This window comes from Kogia breviceps, chromosome 4 (genome assembly GCF_026419965.1).
Source record: "Kogia breviceps isolate mKogBre1 chromosome 4, mKogBre1 haplotype 1, whole genome shotgun sequence".
Taxonomy (NCBI): Eukaryota; Metazoa; Chordata; class Mammalia; order Artiodactyla; family Physeteridae; genus Kogia; species Kogia breviceps.
The window spans coordinates 21,864,959-21,873,212 of NC_081313.1; positions in this window are offsets into that span (position 1 = coordinate 21,864,959).

Consider the following 8,254-nt stretch of genomic DNA (forward strand, 5'->3'; position numbering starts at 1 on the left):
ACAATTTAGATTCTAAAAACATGGATTCTTAAATCAAACAGCTTTGTAATTAACAGTATCTCAGAGCTTCAAAAGAGGAGCCTACCCATACAAATAGCAGAAATCATAGACAATTGAAAGAAGAAAAACTTTTCCCAAAAAGTAACCTAATACATATCTTTATGTGTGTGTCATGTTTTGATTTATTTAATAGCAATTTCTAATAGGTGCCTTTAATATAAATGTCTTGCAAATCTTTCAGCTAATGATGTCCTTTTTGATTTTTTCCCAAGTCTTTTAAAGAAAAATAACTTGTATGGTCAGTCTTTTTTTTTTAGAATTAAAAAAATATTTTAAATATTGTTAAATTTATTTATTTAACCTTTGCAAATTTTTATATTGTGTTTTACAGTGTGTGTAATATATCAGCATATATTGTAACATTGTACAATCATAGTAAATTTATTAGAAATTGTACAAAAATTATAGTTAACATATTACAAGATGATATTCATACATCTTAAGTGCACAGCCAAAAAAAGATTGAAAGCTCTGAGCTAAACAGTGACTTTAACATCATCTCCATAAATAAGCAAACCTTTAAAGAATATCTTCACACACAGTACTTTGCTAGAAGCACTGAAACACCACAGTAGAAAGTCTGAGTTTCTTCTCTTAAGACACCATAGGGATAATTTATACCCTGCAAAGCGAAAGTGACCTTGAGAAGTTTTCTTTTTAAACCAACAAAAAGGAAAGACTTTTGACTCTTATCTACTGTCTGTTAGCATCTAACCCTGGTTGGAGTAACTAGGTCAGTGGCTCTTGGCCCTGGTGACAGACGAGAATCACCTGAGCCTAGATTTCTCATCCTGAGATTCTGACTCAGTTGTTCTAGGGTGTATAAAGCCCAGACCCTGGCAATTCCCTTGGCTTCCCTGGTGATTCCAATGAGCAGATGGGTCAGATAACAACCACAGGCTTGGGAGCTGAGCTGAGAATGAGCTTGCACATTCACCCTGTGGTTAAGTTCAGGAGAGGGTCAAAGCATTTGATGTCAGAGGGCTCCAAAGACTCCAGGTTCCAGTGCCTCCAATCCCGATATGCAGTGCTCTAGGTGAATGGAATTTTTCATATTTCCTTGAATGTAATCCTTTTTGTTTGTTTGTTTTGCATTCTTCACACACACTGTTCCTTCTGCTAGGGAACTCTTACTGCTTTCCGTACCTTTTTTTTTTTAATCCTTCAAGACAGTGTAAGGGCCATCTCCCCTGTGAGGGTATCCCTCATGCAAGGGTAATGATTTACCACTCTTCTTCAGATATCACTAATGGTCATTCACTTCTTTCTGTCTCTTGGAGGGAGGCAGGCCATCTCCCTCCATCAGAGAGTAAATTCCTTGGAAGCTAAAATCTTGTCTTATTTACACATTGTGATCTTACCAGCACATACATTATGACATGCCTGGCGTATAATAGGTTCATAAAAGGGACCCCCTAATTTTGAAATTGAATATATATAAGACCTACATTTTTTCTCTAAAAGAGCCATCTGCAATTATCACATTATCTGTAAAATATAGCTAACCTTATCTACACAGCAGCATATTTTAACAGGCAGAACTAGAATAAGTTATTACAAATACATCTTAAAAGGAAATGTACTATTATTCAAACTTTGGTTTTATAGTATCAGCTATTGTGTATAAAGATTAATATCTTAGTACCTATATATTAACTTCCGGTCTTAAAATGAAAAATGCAGACAGAAGAACAAAACTGTACCTGCAGTTTGTTTGTTTTGCTTTAAGTATAATTGATGTTATTTTTGAACAATAGTTTGAAAACTAGCCATGATGGTATTGCACTAGGTACCTCCTACATTTACCTCATTGTATCTTCTCAATAATATTTTTTAAAAAGGCATGCATGCATTTTCTTACCTTACAAATAAAGAATATTAGGCTTAGAAATGGTCAAATGTAACAGCCAAATCACGCAGCTCACAGGTGGCACAGCTGTGATTGAACCCAGGTCTGTTTTACTCTGACACCTTTGTTATTTTTAGTGCGCTATACACAAGAACATCAGATTACATGTTCTGAGTACACTTATTGGATTTCTTTTCATAGTCGACCCTTCAAGAGAATGGGTTTGATAATTTAGATAATAATTCTGTGTTTTCCTGTGTGAATCTAAGCAAGTTACCCAACCTCTTACAGCCTCGGTTTTCACACAACAAAGGAGGAAATAATCATAGGATCTCTGTGAAGGCCAAATGAGGCAATGGCATTGCTGTAGGGAACTAAGTTTTAAGTGACTGGTGTCAAATTTGGAATTTTTGCTTTTAAAACAGACAGAAGTACACCTACAGGGACAAGGCCCCTGTCTAGTTCAAGCATTCTTCTGGTCCCAGTGGCCTACTTATATCATCCTATTTGACACTGGCTATTTCTGCAGTTTGGCTACTGAGTATAGAGAAAAGCTAAAGGAGGAAATACAGATTATATTTACTGAACGTCTGCAGTGTGCAGCATGAGAGCACATCTCCTGACTAATGGGGAGAAAAGCACAGTAGTAAAAAAAAAATTGTGGTAGTAGTGTCATCAGTGTTAGATTTGTGCTTTATTATGTAATACACATTTTTATAGTAGCGCATGACTCTACTGGGTGTGTCAGCTTCATATATAATTAATTACGTTTAATGTGTGTATGTGTTTAAAATAGTTTGAGTTATCTTTTAAAAAATCCTGTGTGGCAATCTTTATGTTTTAAAGTGAATGTTTATATAATTCACATATAATAGCTAATATAGTTGAGTTCAAATCTACCATATTGCTCTTTGTTGTCTGCTTGTCATTTTCTCCTTTATTCTACCTTTCCTGCCACTCTTTATATTAGGTACTTTTTAAAAATTTCATTTATTTCCTTTTCCATTTTCTACTAGCTGTTTTGTTATACCGTTTGTTACTATCTCCCACTGGTTCTCTTGGAAGCTGAAAATGCAGCTTTAACATATGAGACAACGATATATATTTTTATTTTCAGAGGCAACAAATTAGTATTTTTAAAGCACATAAAACAATGGAAAATATAATGATAATGGAATAACCTCATTTGCTGTTTTTACATTTTATACAATTATTGTTATATATTCCACATATTTTTATAAAACACAAGACATAGTGTTTAATATTGTTTCACACAGTGAATAGAATTTTATATTTAGTCATATATTTACCATTTCCAATATTATTTACTCCTTCTTAGATTTATGTGCTTCCATTTGAGTTATAGCATTTCCCATAGTGAAGGTATACTTGAAAACAAATCTCTTATTAGCCTTTGTTTTTCTGAGACTATGTTTATTTCATCTTCACTTTGAAGGGTATTTTTGCTTTATGTAGAATTCTTTGTTAACCATTCTATTTTCTTTCATTACTTAACATATCTTTGCCTTCTGCTGAGATAGAGTTTCTGTTGAGAAGTTGGTTTTCTTTCTTATTATTGATCATGAAAGATAATATTTCTTTATCTCTGGCTGATTTTAAATTGACTCTTTATACTTCTTCTTTGAGGTTCGGTTATGTTTGTCCTACGTGTAGTTTTCTCTGTGTTTCTTCGTATGGTTTATGTATTTACTTTCTTGAACATGTGGTTTGATATCCTTTTTATATTTGGAAAATTATTTTTCATTTTCCTTTTAAAAAATTGCTTCTGTTCCATTCTCCCACTCTCTACTTCTTCTAGGACCTCAATCACATGCTTGTTAGTTTTTTATCATATGCTACATTGCTCCTATACTCACTCTCTTTTCCATTTTTTTTTTCCTCTGTTTTTCAGAAAGGATATTTTCCCTTGAACAGTCTTCAAGTTTTCTAGTCCTATTTTTTTGTTTGCTAACACCATCCTGGTGTTAACTTATTAAACCATTTTGTCAACTATTTTCTCTATTTAAAAAATTAATCCTCACTATTTTGATTCTTGTGCTTACTTCAACATCTGCATTATTTTCAAGTATAGTTCTGTTGCCAGTTTCACCTCCTGAATACCACTTGACTGTTTTATCTCCTAACATGTCAAGTTATTTTTATGATGTACTGGACATTGTGGGTAATATGTCCTGAGAATTGGGGTTATGCTGTCTTCTTCTGAAGGCTACTGATAGTTGTTCCGATAAGCAGTCCAAACCTCATGGAGCACCTTGATCCTGTTGAAACTTGGTTTTAGGCCCATTAGGGCAAATTCATTTCTGCTTGATCTTTCAGAGTCTCAACTGAATACTCAGAATCTTCACTGTTATCTCTATTCTGGCTGGGTTCATACACCAGTATACTTCAGCACTGTGATAACTCTGACATTTCCATTTGGCTCTAAGTCTGCCAGCATTTGTTCTATCCTAGGTATCCCAAAGTTTTCCATTGAATATCTATAGCCATGGACCCAGGGAAATTTTTATATAGATTTTGGAGAATGCTTGTATGTAGTTTTCACCGGTCTCATATCTTTTCTTCAAAACTTAGTTGCCCTGACTACCTTGGTGTCCAGTCTCTGTTTCATCCATGCTACTTTCTTTTTGTACTCCAATTTCCTATACACCTTTGGAAAACATACCCAGGAAAAAAGCTAAGATAAATGTGGAGATCACTTCTTATGCTTTCCTTATCTCAAGTAGCATAGCATTGAATTGGCTATTGTCCTAGAGAAAAATTGGTGTCTCAATTAAATTAATCTTTAGTAGGTAAGAGATAACTCACAGATCTGCTACTGTTATCTTTTTTTTTTTCACAGATGCCTTATGTGAATCTTTATGGTATAAAATCTCATCTCTTGCACACATGCCTGAATGTAAGCCATGTGCTCTTATTTTCAGGTAGCTGAATATGGCAGTTTATTTTTTACTCCCATATGTTGGTCCCTCTGCCTAGAAAGTTTCCAGTTCAATTTAGTCTCTCCCTCCCTGCCCATTTTACCTTCAAACTCAATCTACCTAAAGAACACATACTCAGTTCTCAAGACATAGTTCAAATATCACCTTTTCTTTTAACTCTTCTCCTCCATGTTCAAGTAGAATTAAGAGTTTCTTGCTTTATTTTTTAGAAATGACTGAACATAATATATTATATTAGCTTTTTGTGTGTGTGTGTGGTACGCGGCCCTCTCACTGTTGTGGCCTCTCCCGTTGCGGAGCACAGGCTCAGTGGCCATGGCTCACAGGCCCAGCCGCTCTGTGGCATGTGGGATCTTCCCGGACCGGGGCACGAACCCGTGTCCCCTGCATCAGCAGGCGGATTCTCAATCACTGCGCCACCAGGGAAGCCCCTATATTAGCACTTTTATGTTTAATATATCACATACTGGACTATATGCTTTTGAAACAGAACATACTTTTCCCTATTATTTGTATTTCTCTCTCTTCCACTGTAACAGGTACATAGAGGTGAGGGTGATTAACACTTGTTAGGTAAAGAATAAATGACCATCTGAATAAACTGTGTAATAATACATTTGATTTCTTAAGCAATACTGGTATGATATATTTAGTGCATTATGTAAAATATCTCTGATTATTCTAACCACATCCCAATTAAGGTTAAACAAACAACAACTGAGGAAGAGGAAGTTTCCATAATAGGTAGTCATGAATCTAATAACAGGAGCCTGTTTTTCTAAGACTCTAGAATCCATATGCTTTCCACTAACCAAAACTATGTAATTCTTCATTTGAATGGAGGTTTCAGAAAAAATTATTATTTTAAATTATGCAGATGACATACTATGGCAATAAGAAATAAGAGAAAAGCTTTTAATTCTGTGTTATTATCCAGTTTAATAGAATAGAATCATTAAAATGAATTCAGTATAATCTCTTAATACACATATACACACATATATATAAGTTTTAGAAAAGATATACTACTAATTTCTTAAAATATAACTCATAACCTCAAGAAAGAAACATAACACTCTGAAAAAGTAAATAATATATTCAGAATTTCCCAGAATTAGGAAGTACATATGTAAAATGTGTTTGTATAATTTGAAGTAGTAAGCATGTGACTAATTTAACTTTTACCACTAAAAATTTATAAAACTGTAAACTATACAAGCAAATGATGTCTTATAAATCTTTATAAATATGTACACATAATTTTAATCAAAATTTTCTCTAAAAGTTAAGTGTGAATGGTTTATATATACAGATATAAAGTAATTATTCCATTTGAATAACAATTTATACCATCTAAGTAAAATCATTCTTTTGTTAATCACTAAATACTAATTTGTATTTAATTATGACTGTACAGTGAGACAGATTTAGGCAGAATTATACATCTCTATTTTTCTACTATGAAAGTGGAATTAGGCTACTCGCTGATGTTGGATTTGACGATTGACTTAGGTCTTCTGTTTCAAACAGATTTTATCAACCATACAGTTAATAAATCAGTTTCCGATTTCAGCACCCTGAGACGTTTCTCCTGCCATTATATAATACTACTGATTAAACCAAAAATGCAGAAATGTATTTTACAAGTGATTACCTAAACTCAAACTACCAAACACACTGAGACTGAACTTACTATTACATTTATTTTTCAAGTAATTGACACAGTTTCAAATTTCTTCATGCAGAAGTGTCATTGTCCTTCTCTCTCTCTCTTTTATTTCCTTCTATTTTTCCCCCTCTTCTTCACTTGGATTGATTTCTAGTTTGGGACACATTATTGGCAAATAGCAACTAACCATGAAATCATTGTATATATGTTGGCAGTTTAATTTTGATGTTCAAATAAAAGAGTTTTTCCCAGTTCCTTAGGTATACCAATTTTTGTACTAAGGTATAAAGTGTCACAAAATTAGATTACATTATCAACTACTTGGGAACTAGGAAACTAAAAAACTAGAAAAAATAAAATTTATTTCTTACCTTTTCAATATCTTACTGAAAGGCCACAGTCTATGTAGAATTCCGTAGAAACAGCTTCTAGGATACAGATAAAGAATGAAAATACAATGAAAATTAGCAGACATGAAAAGATGAGGTTGTATTAGTTCTGGTTAGTTCCTGAAATAGCAAAATACCAAAGGGAAATATCTGCACATCTGCCTAGCTGTGGTTCTCTTGCCCCCGAGCAAACAGGGAAGCCTTTTATTCTATATTGTATTCACTTATTTCTTTCCAAAATTGTATCTTACTGACCATTAAATCAGATCAATTTATGTATGACTATTGCTTTCCATTGTTTTAAAATCAGTAGGCATTGAACAGTGTGAGCTATCAAAAAGAAAACAAGTTTTTACTTTGAGTTTCCTTGTAGCAGAAATGAATAATGAACATCAGGATGCTAAGAGCCTGTCAGCAATTGCATTATACACCTAACTTTGTAAAGACTATTAAAATTCAATTGAAAAATAGTTGAAATTTAACTTTATAAGGCTGTAAATTGAAAGTGAATTAGACAACCTAGGAAATGTTTCTCTTATTCTAGATCAAGTAAATTTTCAAAGTGGAATTTAAACACAAGTTTAGCTTTGAGTATGAACTTCTACTTTTATTGAAATCCCTAGCTTTCCCAAGATTTTTTAAACAATGGTATTGAATGATCTGGTAACCATTTAAGTACTAAAGGAAAAAAAGGTGATTTTTTAATTTCATTGTTAAAATACATTTTATAAAATGGTTTCACAAAAGGTTTTGAGTTCACAAAGACCTATTTTTTTGAATATGTAATTGCTGTCTACCCAAGGAATTTAGGAGGAATACATTACCAAAGCTCTCTTTATTAATTTATTAAAGTGAATAATATATTCTATGTGGATAATAAAAAGGTCCCCCAAAACAAGGATTGATGGATTTTCAGGGGTTGAACATGTTAAATACTGACTATGTTTATAATTATATGTTTGAGTGAGAGAGGAAGAAGCTTGTTTGCTTCCCTTATTCAAATTCTATATTTAAATGAGGGTTCTTAATACCTTCATTAAGAAATCCATGTGTATGTTCTACTTACACTCCTGTTTTGCTTGTCTGTTTGTAGATTTTTTAAAGTATGATTATGGTATTGATTTTTAAAAAGAGTCTTCTGTCAGCCTCTCATCTTGACCCTGAGGCTACCAGTTTGGGTGCTTTAGTAGCTATCTCTTTTTTTCCTTTGATATTTTTTTCAATTGTCTCTCTCCTCACCTCTCCTCCCCTTCCACCTCTTCCCCACTCCTCTCATGCCTTCCCTCTCCATTCATGTATGTACTTGTGCAACCTGCTTTTATATTTA